The 12,517-nt window shown below is 38.2% G+C and overlaps 1 protein-coding gene across 4 annotated transcripts in view; it reads left to right on the top strand.

The window, feature by feature from the left end:
- Positions 1–12,517, top strand: part of ZBTB17 (zinc finger and BTB domain containing 17) — a 49,707-nt gene that overhangs the window by 25,696 nt on the left and 11,494 nt on the right. Inside the window, exon 1 of one of the 4 annotated variants that reach the window (XM_031962793.1) lies at positions 5,275–5,416. The exons of the other annotated variants lie outside the window; for them this stretch is intronic. The gene's annotated coding sequence lies outside the window, so the exon portion shown is untranslated. Of the gene's footprint in view, positions 1–5,274; positions 5,417–12,517 lie in introns of those variants that run through there. 4 annotated transcript variants of the gene reach the window in all.

A 12,517-nucleotide genomic window follows, 5' to 3' on the forward strand; every position in this document is an offset into this window, starting at 1 on the left:
GGTCATCTTTCTCTTTTTATTGGACCAGCAGGGAAGAAAAGCTGCCAAGGGTGGTCATGAGATTGCTCAGGAGCATATTTTTAAACTGATGTTCATCTGTTTGTTTAAACATAGTTTTTTTTTTTTTTTTTTTTTTTAATGCTGGAGATGATAGCATGCCCTTTTATGAATGTGCACTGAAGCAATTTGGTAATAAAGGACCTGGCTACCCAGTCACTGATAGTCATGGATCATAGGATGGTAGACTGGAAAGGCCCTTAGAACAAAGAATGTTAATGTGGGAGGGGCCTTAGGACAGGAAATATCAGAGTGAAGAAGAAGCTAAAAAAGTTATTTTATTGCACCCTGCAAACTCCCAGTGCCCATTTGTAGTACTCACGGAAAAGCCAAACCCTAACAGTGTCCAATGGGGTTGCTTTCTCTATTTCCAGCCATTTAATGATGCCTCTCCCAAAGCATCTCTCTACCCTCCAACCCCCACTCTATCCCCCATGTTTCTCTTGGCAGTAGTTGCTGAAAAACATGCCATCCCCACTTCTGTGCCCATAAGATCCACTCCTTGGAAACCATCTTCCTCCTAGTATCCTTCCCTTTGATTCCCCAGTGGCCTCTAGAAGTTGACTGGTTGGTTGTAAGGCTTGCCCCCTTTGTGCTTTCTCAGCAGGGCAGACCCTGGGGAGCTTGTCATGCAGAGAGGAAGGACTCTGTGGGCAACCCTGTTTTCCCAGGGCAATGCTGCTCCGCCTTTTCGGAGGGAGCACTGGGGTGTCAAACCAGAGTGCTCACCACAACTCAGTCTCTGGGCAAATTAGTAATCGGGCCTTTGAGGTTAGCAGGCCCGATCGGGTTCACTTGATCAGCTGTAAGTCTTTTCACACATTTGTCCTTTCTAGTGACTCAGATATTTTCCAGGCCTGAGGGCTCTGACTCAAGGGGCGTTCAGAGTGTCTCTTCTTCATTCTGAGACAGGGATGGAAAACCTCCCAAACTGCAGAGCTTGTTTGGAGCTTGGCAGAGATCCACCTCCATTTTGAAGCTGGCTTTTGGCAAAGGAGGGAGCAGGCAGGCCTGGCTCAGGACATGTGTGCCATGCTGTTGGTGCTACCAGGAGGGAAGGGTTTGTTTGACCTGATGTCTGTGTCCGGGACTGGGTTCTCTCATGGTCAGCCTGGAATCACAGCACCTCACCATTCTGAGTCCCACATGCTGCCTTTCTGTGACTGCCAGCTGCTTTTGTAGGGTTCTGAAGTCGACAAAGATAATGGAGAGGGGAGTCTCCAAGGCTGTGAATTTTATTGGACGCACGTTCACACTCACTTCTGTGTGTCTCAGCAACTCCCTTGACCGTTTCTGTTCATAATAAACTTCTGCTTAAGACATAAAGAGTTGGAATATGCTTAGGTGGAGGGAGCATTTTGTACCTGTCCTTTGAAGATCATCTATATATTTACCTTATGGGAGAGTTGTGAGAAATTCCCTTTATAAGCCTTAGGGGAAATTTTTTTTTTTTTTTTTTTAGTTTTATATTCATCCTTGTCTGCTTCCTGACTTCTTTTAAGTCTTGCCAAGTTTTTTTTTTTTTTCATTTTCCAGGGATGGTTACTTAAAAGCCGCGATTAGAAAATTGGTCTTTTTCTGTATTCTTGATAAGCTTCTCTGTTTACTGAGCAACCTGTCTTCCTCTCTTCTTCCTGGATGTATTTAACACTGAAATTAAGAGGAGAAAACTTCCTGGATCCTCATTACTTGCAAGAGATTGATCTCTCGATGTCAATATGTGGTCTTAGGGAAAAAATCTCTTAATGATACCTCGAATTACTAACAACTTTGCCTCACATTACTCTCTTCTTCTCCTTTTTGGTTTGGCTCTGGAATGAGTTGTCCTGCACACTCTAGGCATAAAACCACCTCAAAAGCTACTCTCAGCAGGGGGAAAAGCAGTCCATGGTGGACTTTGATCACCCCTGGCTCCTTGGTAAACTAGACTCTCTCCTCAGCCTTACACTTCAGAGCACTAACCACAGGCATTTATTAACATAACTGGTTTATCCAAGAAGCATAGTTTCAGTGTTTGAGAGTTTATTTGTAGATGTTTGGAGCCAGGAAAGTTTTCCCAGGTCACATAGGCTGCCTCTTTCCTAGTGAGTAAAGGAGTTTTTAGAGGGAAGGGAAAGAGAGGGACTATTTTGCTGGATCATCTGTTTTATGGGCCTCCTTTGAACCTATAGCAGAGAAGCTATGTAGCAATCTAGTATTGTGTGCCAATGAAGAAATGAGAATTCATTTTTCAGAGACTTGAAGCTGGTCAGGGCCACTGTTCTTTTTCACTCTCCCTTCCTCTCAACATTTTTCACTTGCTAGAGGAGTCTTGAGAACCTTCCCCTTGTGAATATCTCCCATAGCCATGGAGACAACTTTTTGGGGCAGCAAAGAATTGGAAATAAAATCACCGCCTATCAGGAGGAGAATGGCTAAACAAATTGTGTTACTTGAATGTGAAGGAAGATCACTACATCATTAAAAAACAAACAAACAACAAAAAAAAAAAAAGCGAATTTAAAGAATTCAGAGAAATAAGGAAAGACTGATCTAACATAAAATAAAATCAGTAGAACCAGGAAAATAGCATATATAGTAACAACTAGGATGTACATAGAAAGAAAGATAGTAACAAAAAGCAAACCTGGTTGTTATAAGATTACATGTTAGCATCAGTTGCACCAGAGAGAGAAAGAAAAGCAAAACTATGTCCTCTCCTTTTTTTGGTGAGAAGGTAGAACACTGCACATGTCAGACTTGGTTGATAATGTGGTTAATTTTGCTGAACTGCTTTTTTTCTTTATTACAAGGGATGGTTTCCTGAAGGGGAGGAAGGGAGGGATATATTCAAGAATGAAATTAATGTAAAAACAAAAGAAAAATTATTTTTTTAAATGGAAGCAGCAAGGTATAGAAAAAAGGACACTAGATTTTAAATTAGATTATAGGCTTGTACCTTCAGATCAAGAAGGGCCTGAGCTTTTATATAGTGGAAGGGAAGAGAATAAGTATTTATATATTCCTACTATATGCCAGACATTCTGCTAAGCCTTTACAAATATTATCTCATTTGATCCTAACAGCAGCTCTGGGAAGTGAGTGCTGTTATCATCCTCATTTTGCAGATGAGGAAATTCAGATAAAAGAGGTTAAATAAGACTTGCAGAGGGTCACACAGCAAATAAATATCTGAGGCAAGACTTGAATTCAGGACTTCCTGAATCCAAACCTAGCACTCTTCTCCACTCTCCACCACACTGTTTAGACTTCCCGATCTCTCAGGAAATGACTGAAGTTGATTTCTGTTAGGTATACGAAAGATCATCGAGAAAGACTAGAGGGTGACATTATAAAGAGGAAACAAAAGTATTGTTTTTTCTAGGCAATAAGATGGGTAATAATAATTTTGACAATGATATCAACAAAACCCAGCAAGAAGAAATAGGTAAAGAAATTCCATTTAACCACAAAATGCATAAAGTATTGGAAGTCTATCTACTGGGATACACATAGGAACAATATGACTGCAACTATAAAGTACACTATGGAAATCTATATGATTGGAGAAATGTCGATTGTTTAAGGCTGAAGCAATATAATATGGACAGTATTGCTTAATTTGACTTATTCTGGGACATACCAAACATACTACCAAAGGATTATTGTATAGGGCAAGAGAAAATAATGGAATTCATCTTTAGAAATAAAAGATTAAGAAATCTTAAAGGAGATGATGGGGGGAAAAAAGGGAAAGGAAGGAGACTCACAGGACAAAGTCTCAAACTATAGCATAAAAACCATTAGTTCATTAAGCCCAAAGACCCTAGTTACTATTTGGCTTTTTAAAAAATGCTTGGAAAACTGGAAAGGATTCTAGCAGAAATTAGATTTAGAACATTTCACACCATATGCCAAGATAAATACCAAATGGTTATTATGCAAAGAATTTTCATGACCAAAGAATAGAGAGGATCACAGAGGATAGAGCAAATAATTTTGATTATGTAAAATTTAAAAGCATTTGTGCAAACAAAACCAATACTAAAATTAAAAGTAAACAGTTAATTGTGGGGAAATCTTTATAGGAAAAAGTCTTGTTGTCATTCAAAGAATACGAACATGCAATTTTCAAAAAAATAAAATCATGCTATAAACAACCATATGAAAAAAATGTTCTGTATCACTAATAATTAGGGAAATGTAAATTAAAGCAACTCTAAAGTTCTCCTATCAGGTAGGTGAAAATGACATTTGTTGAAATGGCTGCAAGAAAACCAACCTGTGCATACACTGTAGAACAATGGATTACTTCAGCCATTTTCTAAGAAAATTGGAAATTTACTCCCAAAGTCACCAAACTTTTACTAGTGATACTACTGCTGGACTATCCCCTAAAAAGGTTAAAGAAAGCAAGAAAACATCAACCTGTTTAAAAATATTAATAGCTCCTCTCATGATAGCAAAGAATTGGAGACTAAGGAGGTATCCATCAGTTGGGGAATAGCTGAACAAGTTATGGTATATGAATGTAATAGAATGTTATTGTGCTATAAAGAGTTTTGAAATGGAGAGTTTCAAGGAAACCTGGGAAGATTTGTCTGAATTGATGCAAAGAGAAGTCAGCAGAACCGAGAGAATAATTTATGCATTGACATCAACACTATAAAAATAAACAACTTTGAAAGAGTTGAACTGTGATCAATGCAGTGATCAACCATGATTTCAGAGGACTGATAATGAATAAGAGTTGCCCAGCTCTTAACAAAGAGGTTATAGATTCAGTTTGCATAAGGAAATTTTGGACTTGGATAATATAGGAATTTGCTTTACTTGACTATATTCATTAAAAATGTATTGTTTCTCTTTTTTATGGGGTAATAGAGGAATGGAAAGAAAATACTGATTTAAAAAACAAATTAAATTATATAATTTTAAAGTGGGGGGATGGGGAGAGTGAAGAAAAAAGCACTGTTATTTGATGACTCTCTGCTTAGGAATACTGTCAGCCTGAAAGTTGAAGCAGTCATGTGTCCATAGGCATGGGCCAGACCCTGGGGTACTGCCCCATCCTGTCCTAAGGAGCCTACATCGTATTGGGAGGCTTGTATGACAACAACAGTAATAATAACTAGTAGTTATATGGTATTATGCTAAACATTTTGTGAATATTATCTCCTTTGATCCTCATAACAACCCTGGGAAAGAGGTGCTATTATTATCCCCATTTTACAGAAGAGGAAACTGAGGCAGACAGAGGTGAAGTGACTTGCCCAGGGTCACACAGCTAGTGAGTGCCTGAGGTGGGATCCGAGCTCCGTCTTCCCGACTCCAGGCCCAGCACTCGGCCCCCTGTGCCACCAGCTGCCTCTCTACACATGTAAGTATGTACAAAGTGATTTATCAAGGGGCCACTAGCATTTGAGGGGAATCAAGTCAAGGGACTAGAAAAAGATTCATACCAAAAAAAAAAAAGGCTCTTGAGCTGAGTTTGGAAGAAAAAGAGAGATTCTGAGAGGTGGAGGTGAAGAAGGAATGTGCCCCAAGCCTGGGAGGCAGCCATAAGAGATGCCCAGAACTTCACAAGAACCAAAAGCCAAGGAAGGAATTAGTCAAACTTGGTCGACTCCTGTGGCTTTGCTCTGATGCCTCGCTTTAGGCAATAAACAAGAGGAACCTGAGGTCCTAACACAAGGAGGCCCATTTGTCCTAGAACCACCTGGGTTTGAGGGATGAATCCCATGGCTAGAATAGGGGATGGTGAATGTACTTCCTTCAAAAAAAAACAAGATAGGGAGTGGAAGAGCATGGTGGCTGTGCTGTTGGTAAGGAATCCCAGGAAGGAACCAGAGCAGGGAGTGATGGAGAGTATTTGGGCAACAGAAAGAGGAAGTAGGAGGATTTGGGAAACAACACAAGCCTAGCATGTGGTGTGATAGTCTCATAATGGGAAATTTCAGTCATCCAGACCTCTGCTGGAAGTCTGTGCCTCCAGCAAAGCAGCTATCGACTTCTTGACTTGCCTTAATGATCCTTGCTCAAGACGAGAAATCAACACTTGAAATCTCTGTTCTGGATCTGATTCCCTCTAAGAGGGAAAAATGGATTGCTGTTGGGAAAGTAATGGGGATCCTTGGGAGGGAGTGATCCCTCCTAGAGTTTGTGCTAGAGAAGAAGAAACATATTACCTTAATGTACACTCTAAATTTGGGGAGAGCAGATTTCAGAAGTTTAGAGGAAGGGATGTAGAGATTTCATGGACTAAGAATTTCCAGGGTAAGTTAGCCCAAGATCAATGAAAACATGAAGGGGAAACAGCTCCAAAGAGGAGGGAGTTTTCTGAAGAGCTCAGTGATCATCCCAGAGTCCATCACAGTTGGAGGGTCTCTTCGCTCTCCCCAGGGGCCTGATTGTGGTGACTTCTGAGTCTGAGATCCTACAACTGACTGTAGGTGGGACAGAACATCATCAAAGGCCCTTCCAAGCCCTCTCTGTCTATTATAGTCATCAGCTACCCACCTTGCCCCCTCTGGCATTCTTCATCTCATCCTCTGTCAGGGTAGTGATTGCAGTGATTGCAGTGACTGCTGAGTCAAGGGCAGCTTGAAACCAGCCCAGCTGCAGGTTGGGGCAAACCTACATCTCAGGCCTTCATTCTTTAGCAGGCTCTTAGCAGTAATTACATCAAAGTCCTTCACCTCTGTTCAGGGGCTCAGGAGTTCAGCCATCACAGGAAAATGAAGGGAGGGAAGTCAGAGCCTTGAAATGATCAAAGGGAAACTAGTGAAATGAAGAGATGGATGAGTATGGAGCAAGAGTATGTGATCAGTATAAAACTGCAGAAGACAATAATTCTTCAGTAATTCCAGAAAAGAACAGATGATGACTACAAAGATTCTGAAAGTGGGCGAAAGGAGTAATCAGATGGTGTAGATTAGAGTGCAGAAATAGGATCCTTTAACCTAGGAGTGAGATCTGTGGGTGGAGAAGGAATGGAGCAAACAGAACTAAAAAATTCTGTTATACAATAAGTACTATTAGAGCAAAGATTAAAAAAAAAAAAGTGAGATATCAAAAATAACTGACCTAGAAAATAAGGAATGGGGACATAATCTAAGAATAGTCAGGCTTTCCACAAGATCATAGGGGAAAAAAAATCAGTTGAACACTATATTTCAAGAATTCGTCAAATAAGTATTGGAACCAGGAGGCAAAGTACAAATTGATGGACTCCACAGATGATGTTTAGAAACAATGAAATAAGCAGGGGACTGAACTTGGGGAGGAGAGGAAGGGTTGAGTTTGGGAGACCTCCAGCAAAGGGGAAGAAGAGGAAATATTTTAAACAGGATTTGACAGAGGACAAAATGAACTAAACCATTATAACTATCAACATGAATGAAATGAACACATCTATTTGTGGTTTGCAGGAAACACTTAAAACAGCATGATTTGAACAACTAAAATGAGGGGCTGGAGGAGAATTTGTTGTGTTTTAGACTCTTAAAAAGCTAAAATAGCAACTTTGATTCTTAGAGAAGGCAGCAACAAATATAAAGTAAGATATGGTTGTAGAACAAGCAGGGTGGGTGCAGTTACTCAACCTTTATTAAGGTTTATTAAGGCACTCAGCTAAAGTCTGAGAATAAAGTTAAAAAACAGAAACAAACCCAAAACAAGAAGACTCTACCCTTGAAGAGCTTCTCATCTAGTGGAGGAAGACAACTCACAAAAGGTAACAGAAGAGAAGGAGGGGTTGGAGTTCAGAGAGGCTTCGGTAAGGTGTGAGTACCAAAGCTGATAGATAATGGAATTGTATTGATTTTAATTATTTAAAAATTGATAGATATAGCATTTAAGGACCTAAAAGGTCTAAATTGATTGAATTAACAGTATACGAGTAATTGTCAGAGATGTCAGTATTGTCTTTCTTAAACAAAGCTAAAAGTAACCAAAAATATACAAACATAAGTTTCCAAACAAAACGTTAGAAAAATTAGCTTCAGTTTACCTTTGGCAATTGTTTATTAGACATCTTAAGAAGAATATTTTTGAAAGCATAGCATGTTTATAAAAGTTAACTGTGTTAAGTCACAAACATGCCAGAAAGACAGAAATATTAAATGTATCTTTCCCAGTCTATCATGCATAGGATGAATACAGGGAACAGAAATAGAATAACTGTCTTAATAAAAATTGCAAATCACTTTAAAAAAAAAAGTCACATTAAAACAACTCTGAGGTTTTATTTTGGATCTTGCACATTGACAAAGATGAAGAAAATTGGACAGTCATTGTTAAGCCTTAGGAAAACTTGTGCAGTGACACATGTCTAAGGGAGCTGTGGACTGGTCCTGCTGTTCTGAATGTCATTTTGGCATCACACAGTAAAAGTGAGCAAACTTTCCAAACCCAGACCTTCTGATTATGAGGCATATCTCCCAAGAAGGTAAAACACTTGGGAAGAAAGGTCCAATACATATCAAAACAGTTGTAGCAGGACTTTTGTGGAAGCAGAGAACTGAAAACAAAGTGGGAGAATAGTTGAACAAATTGTGATGTGTGAACATATAGAAAGCAGTATCATGCATTAGAAATGTCAAATATGAGGAACTGAGAAAAACATAGGAAGATGGGAGGTGGTGTTGAGTGAAAAAAGCTGAATCAGAATAGCAGCATCTACCCACAGAGTCAACAGTGAGAACTAACTTGGAATTGGAAGGCCAAGGATGACATTCAAATCAGGAAGTGAACATATTTCCTGCTTCTCATTAGGGAGCCCAGGGACTACCAGAGCATAATGTCTCATCAACACCGCCACATAAAATCTTGATGTTGGTGGGTTTTGCTTAGCTGCTTTGTGCTCTTTTGGGTTGGATCTATACGAGATAATTTCCAGAGAGTACATTTAGAAATCATTATGATGCAAAAACAAAAATATCAGTAAAACTTTTTTTTTTTTTTCCTGAGGCAATTAGGGTTAAGTGACTTGTCCAGTGTCATACATACAGCTAGGATGTATTAAGTGTCTGAAACCAGATTTGAATTCAGGTTGTCCTAACTTCAGGGCTGGTGCTCTGTCCACTGAAACACTTTTAATAGTAAAATAAAACCTTTAAAAAAAATCAGACATGTAGAAATTTAAAAACAAAAAAGCTTTTGAGATAAATAAAATTCAGCACTCCCACCCCCCCCAAAAAAAAAGCCATTAAGAGGCCTATAATTAGCTAATCTGAATGACGAATCCAAAAACAGATGATATATCAAATCTTATAACTCTAAATATATAATCCTTAAAGAAAATAATTAGAAAATATTATGCCCAGATATATGCCAACAAAACTGAATCTTTATAAAAGAAATGTGCGTTTATAAAAATATAAAAGCTCAGTATTAACAACACAAGCAGTAGATAATCCAAACAACTCAATTTCAGAAATAGAAATTAAGGAAGCCACAAATGATTTCCCAAACAAAACAAAAAAACACATTTAAAGCAATTTATAATTAGATTGCATTAATCATTTAAAGAATAGTTCATCCCTCTGCTACATAAAGTATTCACAAAATTAAAGAACATACTTTACCAAACTAGTCCCATGAGATAAATCTGGTACAAAACTAGTGACATAAAGTGGAGAATGGACACTGCAGACCAGCATCAGTAATTGCTATGACTCAGAAAAATATTTAGTCAAATATCAGCAAATTAACAATATATTCAAAAAATTATTTATTGGGACAAGATTGGATTTATATACCAAGAATACAGGGATGGATCAACATTAGGAAAATTATAAACAAATCATGTTATTAGCAAAAAATAAAAATCTCATTAATAGATGCAAGAAAAAGTCCTTAAATTGTAGCATGTATTCATTTAAATAGTAAAAGACTAAAAAATAGAGTTAGCTCAATGGAACAGAATAGACAAGGAACAAAAAACAATGGAATTCCCCAACAGTTGGAATTCACTAAAACAGAAAACTTGAAACAAGAGTTCCAACTTCATTAAAAAAACTGTAAACTTGAAAGAAATTAGCTTCATACTACTACCTTATACCATATGCCAGATCGATATGCTTTTTAAAATTATGGGTAGGTGATGTTACCTACTTCTGCACAAACAAAATTAATGCACTTAAGATAAGGAGGGAAATGGTCAAATGAGGAGGAAAAAAAAGAAGTATTGGATAGCTCTACTAAGGGATTCATGTCCAAGATATCCAACAATTAACAGATACATATATGCATGGTATTCCAAAACTCTTGGTAGAATTTTAAGGTATTAAAGCTTAAAATTGGACTAATACTTTTGAAGTATGTGTAAAAAGAGAGTCAACAAAAACTATTCCTCAAGTCAGTATACATGCAGTCAGAGAATAGAAACAAATAATTCTCAAAAGAATTGCAAACTTTTAACAACCATATGAAAGAATGCTCTAAATCATTAATAATAAGAGAAATGTAAATCAAAACAGTTTCATCTCACATCTTGAAAATTGATAAAGATGTAAAATGTCAAAGTTTGGGGTAGGGCGTTGGCAGGCATTTGGGAAAATAGGCAGACTCATCATTCTGAAATCAGATCATTTCCAGTGTAGATTGCATGACTTTATTATGCCCCTACCCATGTCACCTACTTCTTCCCCACCTTTAAGCTTCTTTTTATGTATTGTCCCCCTTCCCAATTTAACTGTGAGCCCCTTGAGTACAGGGACTATCTTTTGCCTTTCTCTGTATCCCCAGTACTTAATACAATGCCTGGCATATAATAAATAGCCACTTAATAAATACTTATTGACTGACTTTGAGAATAGTGTCACTAAAATCTGGAGAAAAGAGATATCAAGGAGAAGAGAAGGATTGGCAATGTCAGAGGCATCACAGGGGTAAAGAGGATAAGGTTTGAGAAAAGGTCATTAGATTTCGCAATTTAAAAATCATTAGTAACTTCAGAGAAAGCAGTTTTGGTGGAACAATGAAGTTAGTAGCCAGATTGAGGAGAGCTAACAAGTTCGTGAAAGGAGACACCTTTTATACATGGCCTTCTCATGGAGTTAAGTCAAGAAAGGGAATAGCGATAGAGACAATTGTTAGCAAGGATTGATGGAACAAATAAGGTTTTTTTTTTGTTTGTTTGTTTTTTGGTTTTTTTTGAGAATTAGGGACACATGGACAGGTTTTTAGGTAGTAGGGAAGGGGCCAATAGGCCAGGAAGGGTTGGAAATTAGTGCAGAAATAAAAATGATTGAGGGGTTTTGATTCTGTTCTCAGATACTTGCTGTTATATGATTGGGTAAAATTGAGATTAAAACACTTAAACCTCAGCCTCAGTTTCCTCATATGTAAAAATAAGATATATAATAAACTCTGCCCCAGAGAGGTTGTGAGAAATGATAAGATAATGTGTATAGCATTCAATTTTGGTAACAAAATCCACGAGGAAGAGTTAGAAATATGAATTCCCTTCAGAATAATTACAAATATATAAAATATAACCCACTAATATAAGATTTATATAAATACAACAACCCTCTGTTCAAGATATTCTTAAGTTTTTTGTGATCGTGGATTCTTTGACAGTCTGAAAGTTAAAGAGGAACATAGGCACATTAATATACTGTTGTTGGAGCTTTGAATTAATCCAGTGGGTCTGAAAAATGATTTGTATCTGTGAGACTTAGTGATCGTATTACCACACTGATACCTCAAGGAGGTTAATGACTAGAAGAATGGTCCCACATATAACAAACTATTCAAAGCTGCATTCTGTGTAGTCATAAAACATTTGGAAATAACTTCCCTTGAGGTTAGGGAATGGCTGTACTACCTACGCACGTGCCATGATAGAATATTACAGTGGAAAAAGAGAATATTGGCAATTTAAAGAAACAGGGAGTTATATGAAAGTGATTCAGGGCAAGGAAGCCACATGAAGAGAATGACACAGAGCCACACCGTGATTGAATGAAAACTGCACCAAGAGGCAGCTCACCTCGGAGTCACCAAAATGGCTGGTGTTGGTTTTGAAGAACACAGGCTGCACTACACCTGCACCTTTTACTAGACAGGGAAGAGACCTGTTGTCTGTTGTTTTGCATGTTGCTTATGCTTCTTTTCTTGCTGAAACACTCAGGAGGGAGGAGTATGTGAAGCGTAAAGAGAAATGTCAACTCTTCAGCCATGTCCAACTCTTGGTGGTCGCTTGACAGATATCCTAGAGTGGTCGATCACTGCCTTCTCCAGCTTATTTTACTGAGGCAGACGGAGTGAAGTGATTTGCTCAGGGTCACAGAGCCAGTAAGGATCTGAGGCAGGATTTGCACTCAGGGAGAGAAGTCTGCTTGACTCCAGGCCCAGCGCTCCGTGCACTCTCTGTCCATTGAGAAATGACTTTTACAAAAGGCATCAGCTTTTAAAATGTCAGAAATGATTGATCAGGAACAAAATGAAAAGACAGAGCAGGAGTAGTTAAAGA

This window comes from Sarcophilus harrisii, chromosome 3 (assembly GCF_902635505.1).
Source record: "Sarcophilus harrisii chromosome 3, mSarHar1.11, whole genome shotgun sequence".
Taxonomy (NCBI): Eukaryota; Metazoa; Chordata; class Mammalia; order Dasyuromorphia; family Dasyuridae; genus Sarcophilus; species Sarcophilus harrisii.